The sequence below is a fragment of the Euprymna scolopes genome, chromosome 10, assembly GCF_053919585.1.
Source record: "Euprymna scolopes isolate OS-2025 chromosome 10, ASM5391958v1, whole genome shotgun sequence".
NCBI classification, from domain to species: domain Eukaryota; kingdom Metazoa; phylum Mollusca; class Cephalopoda; order Sepiida; family Sepiolidae; genus Euprymna; species Euprymna scolopes.
In genome coordinates, this window is record NC_136491.1 from 82,639,854 (window position 1) to 82,656,625 (window position 16,772).

At 33.8% G+C, this 16,772-nt stretch overlaps 1 pseudogene; it reads left to right on the forward strand.

Annotated features, from left to right (window-relative positions):
• Nucleotides 1-2,309: 2,309 nt before the first annotated feature.
• On the forward strand, nucleotides 2,310-2,443 carry LOC145286719 (U2 spliceosomal RNA; annotated as a pseudogene).
• Nucleotides 2,444-16,772: the final 14,329 nt, after the last annotated feature.

Here is a 16,772-nt window from a genome sequence, read left to right on the forward strand (position 1 = left end):
TCTCTCTCTCTCACACACACATTCTCACTTTTATAGATATAATAGATAGATTATGCTAGATATATTTCCATACGTCTGAATACCCTATATCCAAATTTTCTAATATGTAGATAAAAAATTTGTTGAATATATAGGGTGAGAATTTTCCTTCCTCTCTTTCTCTCTCTCTCTTTCTCACACACACACAAGCTGAAAATTGTTCTCTCTCTCTCTCTCTGACTCTCTCTCTCTCTCTCTCTCACACACACACACATGGTCATTTTATAGATATAATAGATAGGTTATGCTAGATATATTTCTATATGTCTGAATACCCTATATACAAATTTTTAAATCTGTAGATAAAAAATTTGTTGAGTATATAGGTTGAGAATTGTTCTTTCTCTCTCTCTCACACACACATTCTCACTTTTATAGATATAATAGATTATGCTAGATATATTTCCAAATGTCTGAATACCCTATATACAAATTTTCAAATCTGTAAAGATAGAATTTGTTGAATATATAGGTTGAGAATTGTTCTCTCTCTCTCTCTTTCACACACATTCTCACTTTTATAGATATAATAGATAGATTATGCTAGATATATTTCCTTATGTCTGAATACCCTATATACAAATTATCAAATCTGTAGATACAAAATTTGTTGAGTATATAGGTTGAGAATTGTTCTCTCTCTCTCTCTCTCTCTCTCACTCACTCACTCACTCACTCACTCACACACACACACACACATTCTACCTTTTATAGATATAATAGATTATGCTAGATATATTTCCATATGTCTGAATACCCTGTATACAAATTTTCAGATCTGTACATAAAAATTAGTTGAATATATAGGTTGAGAATTGTTCTCTCTCTCTCTCTTCTCTCTCTCTCTTTCACACACATTCTCACTTTTCTAGATATAATAGATAGATTATGCTAGATATATTTCCATATGTCTGAATACCCTATATACAAATTTTCTAATCGGTAGATAAAAAATTTGTTGAATATATAGGGTGAGAATTGTACTTACTCTCTCTCTCTCTCTCTCTCTCTCACGCACACATTCTCACTTTTATGGATATAATAGATAGATTATGCTGGATATATTTCCATATGTCTGAATACCCTATATACAAATGGTCAAATCTGTAGATAACAAATTTATTTAATAGATAGGTTGAGAATTGTTCTCTCTCTCTCTCGCAACCTTACACACACAACCACACGCAAACATTCTGACTTTTATAGATATAATAGATCGATTATGCTAGATATATTTCCATATGTCTGAATACCCAATATACAAATTTTCAAATCTGTAGGTAAAAAATTTGTTGAATATATAGGTTGAGAATTGTTCTCTCTCTCTCACACACTCACATTCTCACTTTTATAGATATAATGTATAGATTATGCTAGATATATTTCTATATGTCTGAATACCCTATATACAAAGTTTAAAATCCGTAGATAAAAATACGTTGAGTATATAGGTTGAGAATTGTTCTCTCTCTCTCTTACGCACACACACACACACACACACACACACATTTTCACTTTTATAGATATAATAGATAGATTATGCTAGATATATTTCCATATGTCTGAATACCCTATATACAAATTTTCAAATCTGTAGATAAAAAATGTATTGAATATATAGGTTGAGAATTGTTGTCTCTCTCTCTCTCTCTCTCTCTCTCTCTCTCTCTGGCTACCTCACACACACACACATTTTCACTTTTATAGATATAATAGATAGATTATGCTAGATATATTTCCATATGTCTGAATACCCTATATACAAACTTTCAAATCTGTAGATAAAAAATTTGTTGAGTATATAGGTTGAGAATTGTTCTCTCTCTCTCACACGAAACTGTGCGCTCGGCTTCTTCCCCCCCTTCCCACCCCAAATGCTTGGGAAACTGTGCACTGTTTTTGTTGGTTTTCAAGCTGCCTCTTCCCCCCCCCCACACACACACAGTTTAACAGTAGTAGGAGGTCAAGAGAAAGAGGGTGAGAGAGAGAGAAGAGTAAGTTGGTGAGAGAGAGAGAAAAGAGAAAGAGGGTGTTGGTTTTATATTTTTATTATCGTCTAATATTTTGAAAGCTGAATTTCTAATAAAATGTGCATCTATAGGAGATAATGCCTGGGAATGTGTTCCCCCCCCCCACAGTTTAACAGTGGTGTGACGTCAAGAGAAAGAGGGTGAGAGAGAGGGAAGAGTAAGTGGGTGAGAGAGAGAAAGAGAGAGAGAAAAAAAGAAAGACGGTGTTGGTTTTGTGAAAAAAGTTGTTATTTACAATTGTTCGCATTCTTGGCCTTTTGGTCAAGATCAAAGTGTAGTATCTGTTCTTCAGATGCTGCACTTCTATTTCTTGTTCTCTTTCGGTGGAGGAGAAATCCTCCACGACTGAGACAATTTTTATTTTTGTACCTTTTCTCCACGTTAAAAAACGACCCTGGTGTCTAACTCTGTCCCGTGGGGAGGCATAGTAAATAGGTACAATTGTTCGCCATTAGTGGATGTTGACGTCACGTCACGTGACATGACTAAGCGTTTTTTTTTTTAGTATGAATAACATTTTTTGTTTTAATTATAAAGTCTACACTTAATTTTATAGAAAATGATGTATATATAATAGAAAAAAAAAATTACTGGTTTTGTTGGATTCAAGTGGATCCCCCCCCCTCCAGTTTAAGAGATAGCAGGTCACGTGGTAATATACAAAATGGCTAGCGTAAATATAAAGATCGTTTTTTTTATCGACGAATATTTTGAAAGCTGAATTTTTTTTTATTCCTGTACATTTTTTCCTGATATTTTTCGTTAAAACTCTTGTATAAATACTATTTTTAACCAGTTAAATACGTTGGAGACATTGTCATGGAGTTTAATAATCTCTAGAACAAAGCAGAAGAGAAATTACAAAAGTATCGGTAAAACAAAGTGTTTGTTTACATTTGTTCGCCATTACTGGATGTTGACGTCACGTCACGTGACATGACTAAGCGTTTTTGGATTATGTAATATTAACATTAAAATGACAGGTTTTTTTGGGGGCCCCCCTAGGAGAGAAATGATCAGTTCACCCCCTTTTAATGGTCCGTTTGGTGTGGAATTTCGATATTTGTCATGCGGGTGATCAAGGTTCAATATGATACATAATTTGTCAACTTTGGTTGTGTCTGTCAAAAGTTTGAGCTGACGTCACGTCACGTGACACGTATTGAATAACGTTAAAATGACAGGTTTTTTGGGGGGCCCCCCTAGGAGAAAAACGATCAGTTGACCCCTTTCTACTGGTCCGTTTGACGTGAAATTTCGATATTTGTCATCCGGGTGATCAAGGTGCAATATGATACCAAATTTGTCAACTCTGGTTCCGTCTTTCAAAAGTTTTAGCGTTACAAACAAACATACATACATACATACATACATACATACATACATACACACCGATTTTTGCCTTTTATATATATAGACTAGCAGGGCTACCCGGCGTTGCTCGGGACCGTATAAACAATGAAAAAACAAAAGCAGATATTGAACATATGTTTTATTCTTAGGGGAGACGAATCTTTCATCTCTATGTATTATTTGTTTTATCTACCCCCGGACTGGTATTGTTCATGTTTTATCCCTAGCATAGGTAATTTACAGCATGTATATGAAATTGTTTTACCTTAGGGAGAAGAGAACAGGTAATATACAACATAATGTGTCTATATTACATCCCTGGCAACGCCTAGAAACCAGCTAGAACATGTATTTCAGTCAATCTTTATTACATCCTGGGCTATGCCGGGAAACCAGCTAATCTCTATTTAGTGACTTGACCACCAAAATACCTCCCTAAGTGTGTCCTTTCTTTTGAACTTATTAGATATAGGTATCTAGAAATGTGTGTGAAATTTTGTTGAATGCATTGTTCACTATGATTTTCTTATTGTTCTACACAATATCAACTGTAGCGAAATAAAACAGTAAACTTAGTGTAGTGTTAGAATAAAGAGCAAAGGAAAAAATTAGAATCATATTCTGTAATTGCAAATCTAAATTTGCTAGCGTGTACCAGTATTTGCCAGGTTGTGGAAATTTGGAATTTATAACGTATGTAGTGGCCTTTTCCTAGATACCTATTGCTAAAAATTATACTTTCATTTTGTTAGAAAAATCTCTCTTCGGATGCCCTGCATCATCCAAAATAAAAACAAATATTTTTATAATTGTTTCAGTACATTGCTACACATTGTGAAATTTGTTGACGTTTGTAAAAAAAAATCATGAATGTGCTTATATTCCAAAAAAGAAAATATCAGTGCACAGTATTGAAAGTGTTTGAGATTCAAAAGTCTGTAACATTTCTACTAACTTCATAAGATGTCATGTGAGAAACTTAATTGAATATCAAGACATTATCTGAAGCGTTTTTATTTTGGTGTAACGTATGTGTTTACAGTGAACCGTAACTTTTAATAAACAGCTTGGTATGCAATGACATAGGCTAAGAATCTTAGACAAAATATATATAAATTGGAAAAATGTGTGAACAAATGAAAAAAAAATGATCCGCTCCACTTGATGACATCAAGCACAGTAATATTTTAGTGAAGAAAATATGAAATTGATGTTCAGTGATTAGTTTGGATGAATGAGAAAATGTAATTGTTTGATGCATAAAAAATAACTCATTTGCTGTATTTGATATTAAGCAGCAAAATATAGTGATTTGAATATTAAGGAAAACATCAAATCAGATTATATAAAAAAAAAGATGAAATTAGAAAATATATATTTTCTGTTTATGAGTTTTGCCAATCAAAATTTTGTGGCAGAAATTGGGTGATTACCATGCAATTTTATTTTGATAAAATTCTTAAATTATTTCAATGTTTATTATAATTTCTTATTAGTGACTTGTTATCATCAAAATCCGCCCCAAAGAGTGTCCTTTCTTTTATTAGGTATCAGAATAGGTATCCAGATTTCTACTTCTATACAAATGTGATATTTCGGATCTGTAGATAAACAATTTGTTGCATATATAAGCTGAGAATTGTTCTCTCTCATTCTCTCTCTCACACACCCACACATTCTCACTTTTATAGATATAATAGATAAATTATGCTAGATATATTTCCATGTGTCTGAATAATCTATATACAAATTTTCAAATCTGTAGATAAAAAATTTGTTGAGTATATAGGTTGAGAATTGTTCTCTCTCTCTCTCTCTCCTCTCACGCATGCTCACTTTTATAGATATAATAGATAGATTATGCTAGATATATTTCCATATGTCTGAATACACTATATAAAAATTTTCTAATCTGTAGATAAAAATTTGTTGAATATAAAGGGTGAGAATTGTTCTTACTCTCTCTCTCTCACACACAGACATATTCTCACTTTTATAGACATAATAGATAGATTATGCTAGATATATTTCCATATGTCTGAATACCCTATATACCAATTTTCAAATCTGTAGATAAAAAATTTGTTGAATATATAGGTTGAGAATTGTTCTCTCGCTCTGTCTCTCTCTCTCTTGCTACCTCACACACACACGCAAACATTCTCACTTTTATAGATATAATAGATAGATTATGCTAGATATATTTCCATATGTCTGAATACCCTATATACAAATTATCTAATCTGTAGATAAAAAATTTGTTGATTATATAGGTTGAGAATTGCTCTCTCTCTCACAGACACACACATTTTCACTTTTGTAGATATAATAGATAGATTATGCTAGATATATTTCCGTATGTATGAATACCCTTTATAACAAATTTAAAATCTGTAGATAAAAAATTTGTTGAATATATAGGTTAAGAATTGTTCTCTCTCTCTCTCTCTACCTCACACACACCCACACACACAAACATTCTGACTTTTATAGATATAATAGATAGATTATGCTAGATATATTCCATATGTCTGAATACCCTATATACAAATTTTCTAATCTGTAGATAAAAAATTTGTTGAATATTTTCAACCCTTATCCTCGAGTGGCGTCTGGGCCTTGATAAGTAGTAATGCGTATTTAGCAAAATATAAATATATATATATATAACAAATTTACTGAATTTCCATTACTAACGATTACTGTATTGTCCAATTGACTACTGCGCTTTTCAACCCTTATCCTCGAGTGGCCTCTGGGCCTTGAGAAGTAGTAATTACTAACGATTACTATATTGACCAATGGACTACTGCACTTTTTAACCCTTATCCTCGGGTGGCCTCTGGGCCTTATTGTCCAATTGACTACTGTGGACTTTTTAACTCTTATGCTCGAGTGGCCTCTGGGCCTTGATAAGTGGAAATGACCAAGTAACAAAAAATAGGTATATAACAAATTTACTGAATGTCCATTACTAACGATTACTATATTGTCCAATTGACTACTGTGCACTTTTCAATCCTTATCCTCGAGTGGCCTCTGGGCCTTGATAAATGGTAATGCGTATGTAACAAAATATACATATATATAACAAATTTACTGAATTTCCATTACTAACGATTACTATATTGTCCAATTGACTACTGCACTTTTAAACGCTTATCCTCTAGTGGCCTCTGGGCCTTGATAAGTGGTAATACCATCGAGTGGCCTCTGGGCCTTAATAAGTGGTTGTGCCTAAGTAACAAAAAATAGGTATATTACAAATATCCCGCATTTCCATTACAACCGACTACTACGGTGCACTTTTCAATCCTTATCCTCGAGTGGCCTGTGGGCTTTGATAAGTGGTAATGCGTATTTAACAAAATATTAATATATATATAACAAATTTACTGAATTTCCATTACTAACAATTACTATATTTTGTCCAATTGACTACTGCACTTTTCAACACTTATCCTCTAGTGGCCTCTGGGCCTTGATAAGTGGTAATGCCTATCTAAACAAAATATAAATATATATATAACAAATTTCCCGACTTTCCATTACTAACGATTACTATGTTGTCCAATTAACTACTGCCATTTTCAACCCTTATCCTCGGGTGGCCTCTGGGCCTTATTGTCCAATTGACTACTGTGCACATTTAACTCTTATCCTCGAGATGTATCTGGGCCTTGATAAGTGGAAATGCCTAAGTAACAAAAAAATAGATATATAACAAATTTCCCAAATTTGACTACTGTGCACTTTTCAACTCTTATCCTCGAGTGGCCTCTGGGCCTTGATAAGTGGTCATATATATTTTTTACAAAATAAAAAAAAAGGTTGGAGTCGCTGAATAACTCATCCTCCCGTTAAAGCGGTTCCATCCTCTTTCCCCAATTTGACTACTGTGCACTTTTCAACTCTCGTCCTCGAGTGGACTATGGGCCTTGATAAGTGGTAATACATATTTTATGAAAAATATATATATATATATATATATATATATATATAACAAAATAGGTTGGAGTTGCTGAATAACTCATCCTCCTGTTAAAGCGGTTCCATCCTCTTTCCCAAATTTGACTACTGTGGACTTTTTAACTCTCATCCTCGAGTGGCCTATGGGCCTTGATAAGTGGTAATACATATTTTTTTATAAATATATATATATATATACCAAAACAGGTGTGAGTCGCTGAATAATTCATCCTTCTATTAAAGCGATTAAATCCTCTTTCCCAAATTTGACTACTGTGCACTTTTAAACTCTCATCCTCGTGTGGCCTATGGGCCTTGATAAGTGGTAATATATAGTTTGTACAAAATATATATATATATATATATATATATATATATATATATATAACAAAATAGGTTGGAGTCGCTGAATCACTCATCCTCCCGTTAAAGCGGTTCCATCCTCTTTCCCGAATTTGACTAATGTGCACTTTTCAACTCTTATCCTCGAGTAGCCTATGGGCCTTGATAAGTGGTAATATATTTTTGTTATAAATATATATATATATATATATATATATATATAAAAAATAGGTTGGAGTCGCTGAATAACTCATCCTCCCGTTAAAGCGGTTCCATCCTCTTTCCCGAATTTTACTACTATGCACTTTTCAACTCTCATCCTCGAGTGGCCTATTGTCCTTGATAAGTGGTAATATATATTTTTTAATAAAAGTATATATATATATATATATATATATAAAAATAGGTTGGAGTTGCTGAATAACTCATCCTCCCGTTAAAGCGGTTCCATCCTCTTTACCGTATTTTTTATACAGTGCACTATTCAACTCTCATCCTCGAGTGGCCTATTGTCCTTGATAAGTGGTAATATATATTTTTTAATAAATATAGATATAAATATATATATAAAAAAACAGGTTGGAGTCGCTGAATAACTCATCCTCCCGTGAAAGCGGTTCCATCCTCTTTCCCGAATTTGACTACTGTGCACTTTTCAACTCTAATCCTCGAGTGTCCTATGGGCCTTGATAAGTAGTAATATATATTTTTTACAAAAATATATACATACATATATATAACAAAATAGGTTGGAGTCACTGAATAATTCATCCTCCTCTTAAAGCGGTTCCATCATCTTTGCCGAATTTGACTACTGTGCACTTTTAAACTCTCATCCTCGTGTGGCCTATGGGCCTTGATAAGTGGTAATATATATTTAAAAATAAATATAGATATAAATATATATATACCAAAATAGGTTGGAGTCGCTGAATAACTCATCCTCCCGTTAAAGCGGTTCCATCCTCTTTCCCAGATTTGACTGCTGTGCACTTTTCAACTCTAATCCTCGAGTGTCCTATGGGCCTTGATAAGTAGTAATATATATTTTTTACAAAAATATATACATACATATATGTAACAAAATAGGTTGGAGTCACTGAATAATTCATCCTCCTCTTAAAGCGGTTCCGTCATCTTTGCCGAATTTGACTACTGTGCACTTTTAAACTTTCATCCTCGAGTGGCCTATAGGCCTTGATAAGTGGTAATAGTTTGTACAATAGTTTGTACAATATATATATCTATATATATATATTACAAAATAGGTAAGAGAGAGAGAAGAGGGTGAGAGAGAGAGAAGAGAAAGAGGTAGAGAGAGAAGAGGGTGAGAGAGAGCAGAGAAGAGGGTGAGAGAGAGCAGAGAAAGAGGGTGAGAGAGAAAGAGGGTGAGAGAAGTGAAAGAGGTAGAGAGAGAAGAGGGTAAGAGAGAAAGAGGGTGAGAGAGAGAGAGGTAGTGAGAGAGAGAGATAAGAGAAAGAGGTAGAGAGAGAGAGAGAGGGGTAGTGAGAGAGAGAGAGGGGTAGTGAGAGAGAGAGATAAGAGAAAGAGGTAGAGAGAGAGAGAGAAGAGGGTGAGGGAGAAAGAAGAGGGTGAGAGAGAGCAGAGGGAGAGAGAGAGAAGAGAAATAGGTAGAGAGAGAGAGATGAAGGTGAGAGAGAGCAGGGAAAGAGGGTGATAGAGAAGAGAAAGAGGTAGAGAGAGAGAGAGAGAAGGGTGAGAGAGAGCAGAAAAAGAGGGTGAGAGAGAGAGAAAGAGGGTCAGAGAGAGAGAGAAGAGAAAAAGGTGTACACAGAGAGTGAGAGAGAGAAGAGGGTAAGAGAGAGAGAGAGAAGAGGTTGAGAGAGAGAGAGAGATAAGAGAAAGAGGTAGAGAGAGAGAAGCGGGTGAGAGAGAGAAGAGGGTGCGAGAGAGAAGAGAAAGAGGTAGAGAGAGAGAAGCGGGTGAGAGAGAGAGAAGAGGGTGCGAGAGAGAAGAGAAAAAGGTAGAGAGAGAGAAGAGGGTGAGAGAGAGAGAAAGAGGATGAGAGAGAGAAGAGAAAGAGAGAGAGAGAAGAGGGTGATAGAGAAAGAGAGTGAGAGAGAGAAGAGAAAGAGAGAGAGAGAGAGAGAAAGAGGGTGAGAGAAGAGGGTAAATGTGCATCTTTTTTTATAGTAGGTAATGCTTGGGAGACTGTGCACATTGCCTCCTCCCCCCTCCCCCCTATAAACGCGGTTCCATTCATAAGAAAACAAACTCGTATAAAAGTAATTTTCGTGTATTTAAGCGGCCTTATACTGATAGCCACCCCTCCCCCTTCCAGTTTAACAGAGTTAGGAGGTAAAAACAAAATGGCTAAAGCCTTGTTTACATGGTAAACTATAGCAAAGAGCATAGTCATCTTTCTTCGCCGGTAAAAAACTTCAAGCAAAAATAAAAACATTTTCCCTACGTCAATTTTTATGTAATTTTGGGATTCTTCTTTTTGAAGTGCAATAAATCCGTTGGTAATAACGGTTCGACTCTTAAACTAATATTTAACTGTGTTATAGTATCAATGATACTCCTCGCAGGCAGCTTTAATGTACGTCAGAGGCTCAGCGTAGCCGACATTTTACTGAGCTGACGTCACGTCACGTGACAGCTAATGAATAATGTTAAAATGACAGGTTTTTTGGGGGGCCCCCCTGGGAGAAAAATGATCAGTTAACCCCCTTCTAGTTGTCCGTTTGACGTGAAATTTCGATATTTGTCATCCGGGTGATCAAGGTGCAATATGCTACCTAATTTGTCAACTTTGGTTGTGTCTGTCAAAAGTTTTAGCGTTACAAACAAACATACATACATACATACATACACACCGATTTTTGCCTTTTATATATATAGACTAGCAGGGCTACCCGGCGTTGCTCGGGACCGTATAAACAATGAAAAAACAAAAGCAGATATTGAACATATGTTTTATTCTTAGGGGAGAGGAATCTTTCATCTCAAGTTTTAGCGTTAATGACAGGTTTTTTGGGGGCCCCCCTCGAAGATAACTGATCAGTTGACCAACTTCTAGTAGTCCGTTTGACGTGAAATTTCGATATTTGTCATCCGGGTGATGGGGCTTCGATATGATACCAAATTTGTCAAGTTTGGTTCCGTCTTTCAAAAGTTTTAGCGTTACAAACAAACATACATACATACATACATACACACCGATTTTTGCCTTTTATATATATAGATGATGATACCTGTCTCATATAGCTTCTTGCTATAGAGTATCGATGAGTTTATCCTAATTGTGTTATTCCAATCCAGAGTTTTCGTCTCTGAAGAGATGGATATATATATATATATATATATATATATATATATATATATATATATATATATATATATATTTATCCATCTCATATATGTGTGTGTGTTTGCGTGTGTTTTGTGCGTTTGTGTATCTATATCTGCATTTGTATATGTCTATTTATATGTGTATATGTGTATATATGTATATATATATATGCATAAGTATATGGATACACATGTGTGTATATTTGTATACGTGTGTGTATGTCTGTATATTTGTACGTATTTGTATATTTGCATACCTGTGATTATCTGTGTATCTATACATATAGCTGTATTCTTGCGTGTGCGTATGTTTTTTATGTATATATTTACGTGTGTATGTTTTTGTCGCTTTCGTACATGTATGTATGTATTTGTATATTTGGTACGTATATATGTATGCAGATATATGCCTAAGCATGAATATGTCTGCATTAGTCAATCCCCCCCCCTAATTTAACGCATAACGACACGTAACTCTCGTAGCAAAATCACACCCGTGCAAAGTCCATTTCTTTCCATGAAACATTCAATATAAGTAGAAGCCCCCCCCCACACACACATCACCCTCCTGTGCAACTCACAGCCCCAATAAATTTATGACCCATTTTTATTTTTATTTCAAATTTATATTCTGTTGTAAAAAGTTTTGAATAATCTTCCAATAGGTCCTAATGCGATTTTTCCCCTTCCCTTTTTTTCTATCCTCGTTTTTAGAGAGCTGGCGATTTTTTATAAACTCCTTATTAGCTTTTTATACTTATTTTGAAGAGCTCCATTTTTCTTTTTTAATTTCTCTCTAATCTATATATCTATAAAAGTGAACGTGTCTGTCTGTGTGTGTCTGTGTGTGTGTACATTTCTCTACACAATAACTCTGTCAATTTTTAGTCTACAGACTCGAAATTTGATATACAGGGTACTGAGATTTGAAAAAAATCGATGTGATCGGTTTTTGGCCAAAAATTTGGCTGTTAAGGTGTCAAAGTTCAACGATTTTACCTTTGAGAACTCTACCTAAGTCCTCCGACAATTTTTGGTCTAAACACTTGAAATTTTAGATATAGATTCGTTGGAAATGAATCTAACTTAATAACTCAATTTGAGCCCAAAACAATAATTTTTATAATAAGGGTCAAAGTTAAAAAAAATTGACCGCTTTTTTTTTGTTACACATACACCCCCAAATACCCGGGCAACGCCGGGCACCCATGCTAGTTAAAATATAAATACAAAATAACCTTATAAACAAGTCGCTTGATACTACTGTATATATATATATATATATATATATATATATATATATATATATATATATATATATAAAAGTGAATGTGTCTGTCCATCTGTCTGTCTGTCTGTGTGTCTGTTTACATTTTCCTTCGCAATAGGTCTGTCAATTTTCAGTCTGGAGACTCAAAATTTGATATACAGGGTACTGAGATTTGGGAAAATCGCTGTGATCGGTTTTCGGCCAGCAATTTCGCTGTTAAAGGGCCTTTGAGAATTTTACCAAACTCCTTCGACAATTTTCGGTCTAAACACTTGACATTTTAGATATTGGCTCCTTGGACATGAATCTAACTTTATAACTCAATTTTAGCCCAAAGCAATAAATTTTAAGGGGTCATAATAGGGATCAAAGTTAAGAAATTGACGTTTTTTTTTGCTCAACATACACCTCCAAACACCCGGGCAACGCCGGGCGCCTCTGCTAGTAAATATATATCGTTACTATTATATAAAACTCATTTTCTCTGTGTGTGTGTGAGTTTTTTCCTCGTGTTCCGAAACGGCTGATCTTCTCTTTTGCCAATTTCACGTAAAACTAATTTATATGTCTGGCAGTTTTCTTAGATATGTTTTATACAAACAAATCACCCGATAAGTATCGAAAATCGAAAAGATCCGATCTTCAAAATAGCTTTTCTCTCTTTTAGATAAAAATAATTATTTTAATAGGAGGTATTTTACGTTACACCGGCCAAGGGAGATAATAAAATTTTAGCAAATCATTTCTTCTTAAAAAATACCAGATTTATTATAATCTGAAGATATAGCTTAGTGGTAGGGCATTCGACTACATATCGAATCCTCCCCGAGTGTACCTCACTATTTTATTTTAATTTTTATTATTAATGAGTTCAGTTGAGGATAAAAGAAGATGTACCATTTGAAATCGACGCAAATCATTTTTTTCGCTTGCATATTTTAAAACTAAACATTAATCAGAAGTGACTTTTCCGGAGCACTCATCGTCAAGCCCAAATATCAGCTGACGTGATATTGTAAACAAACATAGACGGAATCTGATGAACGAGGTTATTAATATATCTTATTTATTTTTTTTTTGCGAATTAGTCTACCGAGCTAACTATTTCTTCATTATATATAATAATCAATAGAGGATTGATTCTGTAATAATTCATACGCAATCTGCATACATTTGCACACATTTAAATACCATGTTTAAGCGTATTGTGAGACCGGACAACGCCGGGCTGCCAGCTAATTTAAGATAAAGAAAGGAAATAGAAAAACAAGTTGGTAATTCACCAGATAACCCCACTCTCATTTTTCTTACTGAGTTAGTTACAATTACTAACTTAGTAATGACACGGACTGGAGGACGTGATGTGTGTCAGGATCGAATTCAGACCGTTCTACACAAAAATATCCAATCGAACTAACACCTGACCTTGTGTCTAACTATCTGTAGAGGGGTAAGTAAATTCTCTCTCTCATTCAACCCCCTTTTCTTTTTTTCTCTCTCGGTCTCCTCTTTCCCATTTCTCTCTTACTTTAATTTTCTCGCCGGTTTCTCTTTCTCTTTTGCTCTGTAGGAAGTTAGAAAATTTAACCTAAATAAACCTAAATAAACTCAAATAAAATATTCTTTCCAAATATTTTATAATTTGATGGACGAAAATCACGTTCTATCGTAATGAAAATGTCTTAGCTCTTTGCGTCAATCTAATCCTTGTTGACACTCGGCATCTAAATATTAAAGTAGATTTTTAATGTAATAACTCGTGCACACACATACACACATACACACATACACACACGGACATACATACACACATACACACATACACTCAATAGAATCTTAAATGTGCATAATACACCAATACTTAGAATTATTCGGCTTCGTAGAAAAGAAAATTGAATAATTACCAAATGTGTGTAACATCTGTATTCTTTTAACTTTTAGGTCATATTACTTTTTTAACACACCGGGTAACCTAAAGACTATTGTCTCTAATTTATGCGCACACTTTCGGAAATGGTTGAATATAATAAAAAAGAAGAAAAAATTAAGGATTGATAGAAAAAATAAAAAAATAATCAGCAATTAACTGTTTGATCAAGGTTCAACGTTGTTTTTTTTTCTTTCTAAAATCAATCAATAGAATTTTAAGAACATATTTCTGATTCCCATGCATATGTGATCTCTGATGACCTCCATCAAACGAAATTAGATTGTTTTTTCACCAAAAATTCAAGGATAAACTCTGTCTGGCTATGCTATGATACTACTAAGAAGGCTTTTTCAATTATTATTAAACTTGCATAAATAAGCGACACACAAACACACATATATATATATAACACTGTCATTGCATAAATTTCCCTCTGGAACAAAATACTCGCGATAACAGATGCCACATAGACATGCATTATCTCTACAATATTACTATCGTAGGTACCTTTAGATCTACATTTCAGATACATTTATTCTTTATACTAAAATCCTACATTATATTCTATGACCAACAACATCAAAATCATGCCATCTTCAGAGGAGGTAGTTCTTATTTTTCCCCATATATATTCATTCCCCTGACCGTCCCCAGTTGACACTAAAGGGAAATATACATATTCTACAGATATAACGTTTACTCTTCCATTAACTGGCTCACACAAACACTTATATGCAATTACTTTTCCCATAGCAGAATAACTAAATAATAACGTCTCCACTATGAAAGTCAGCTGTCTCTGATTGATTGTTCATTATTACAACGTTTAAACGAATGCTTCAGACAGTTAACGTTTTTTTAACGCAGTAACCTGGTGTCGCAGTAACTCTAAAAAATTGATAAGGCACTTTTTCTTTGCTTTATACGTTTGCACGGGGTTTAACATGCTGAAATACACATTAAATACTTGATTAAGACTAAAACTTTCTTTTTCATTCTGATCGCCCAAAAGCGGGGCCGATGTTTGCATAATACATATATGTCGTTGTTTGTGGAATAATGTGCGCTTAATTTTTATGGCCATACATTATTATTTGGGGCATTTCTCATATTCTTTTGGGAATTATTCACTTTGCGAATCGAACTGAAATAATCATGTGATTATTTAGAAACCCATTACAAGGGGATACTGTTTAGATATTATTGCATACTTTCACCTAACAAATTAATTAAAGATGCTGTAATAAATTAAAAAAATAATTCGCAACAGGAAGAAATATTGCTAAAAAACAAATACAACCATAAAAATTACTTGCCTACCCACGAGGGAAGTTACAAACAAGGTTGATTTTTAATGTAGGGAAAATCCACCTCTCCAAAGACGGCAATTCTGGATAGGAACAAATATACAAAATGTCTCAGTCATGGAGAATTTCTCCCCAACTGACCAAGGACCGAAAACATAAAATGTAGCATCAGAGCAGATACTACACAATAAGTATAACAAAAAAAATATAATCTCGTCTAAAACTCGATAAGCACACCCACATATAAAAATAAACCAACTCTACACATTATGAAATTCTGCTAAAACATGTTTTATTAACTACTTGTTCTTATATATATATATATATATATATATATATATATATATATATATATATATATACATATATATATATAACATGTTAAAAATCTTTGAAAAAAAGTTAAAAACATATTTAATTTTTAAAAGGAAGGACAAAATAAGTGAATAGTCCTTAATCTGCGGAGTTTCTAAGATATACTTTCCTTCTCATCAGAGGGTAGGATTTAGCAAAAGTCGGGATCGGACTTTGCTTGCAAAAGTATTTAATGGAACTACAAGCAAGTCATAGATCTTACTTGGTAACTAATAGTGAAGCAGAGGGAATATGGTGAAGAAAAATGTGATTTCACGTGAATGGATAGTCTGGTGAAGGGTAAAATATCCAATAACGGTAAAATCCGAAAATCCAAAATCCAAAAAAGTTGGTTAAATTTCCATTTCCACAAGTAAAATCCAAGGGAATCGCCTTATTGGAAGATGGTTCAAAGTAATCCAAAAGGCAGAAATCCGTGGACTAATTCACAAATGGATACAAGGAAAAGAGAATGAGTTCAAATAATATTATTAAAAGAAAGATAAGATGGGCGTAGAAAAAAGAATTTAAAACGACTGTCAAGGCTGGGCCGATTTTAGAAGAATGAGTGAAGAAGATAAAAAAATTGAATGGTGATTAAGTTAATTTTAAATGACCCAAACAAGATGACGTTGAAATGTCGCCAAATTTAAATAAAAAGTAGTCAACTGAAATATACAAGTTATTACTTTTAAATTATCAGCAGGAGTTATTAAAGGGAGCAAATGAAGAATGAAGTTAAATACATTCACATGTATACGCATACATACATATATACACAACAAACGCCCCCACATATACACACACGCATATATATATACATATAAGTAAATGGATGAGCAAATAAATAAATCAATAAATAA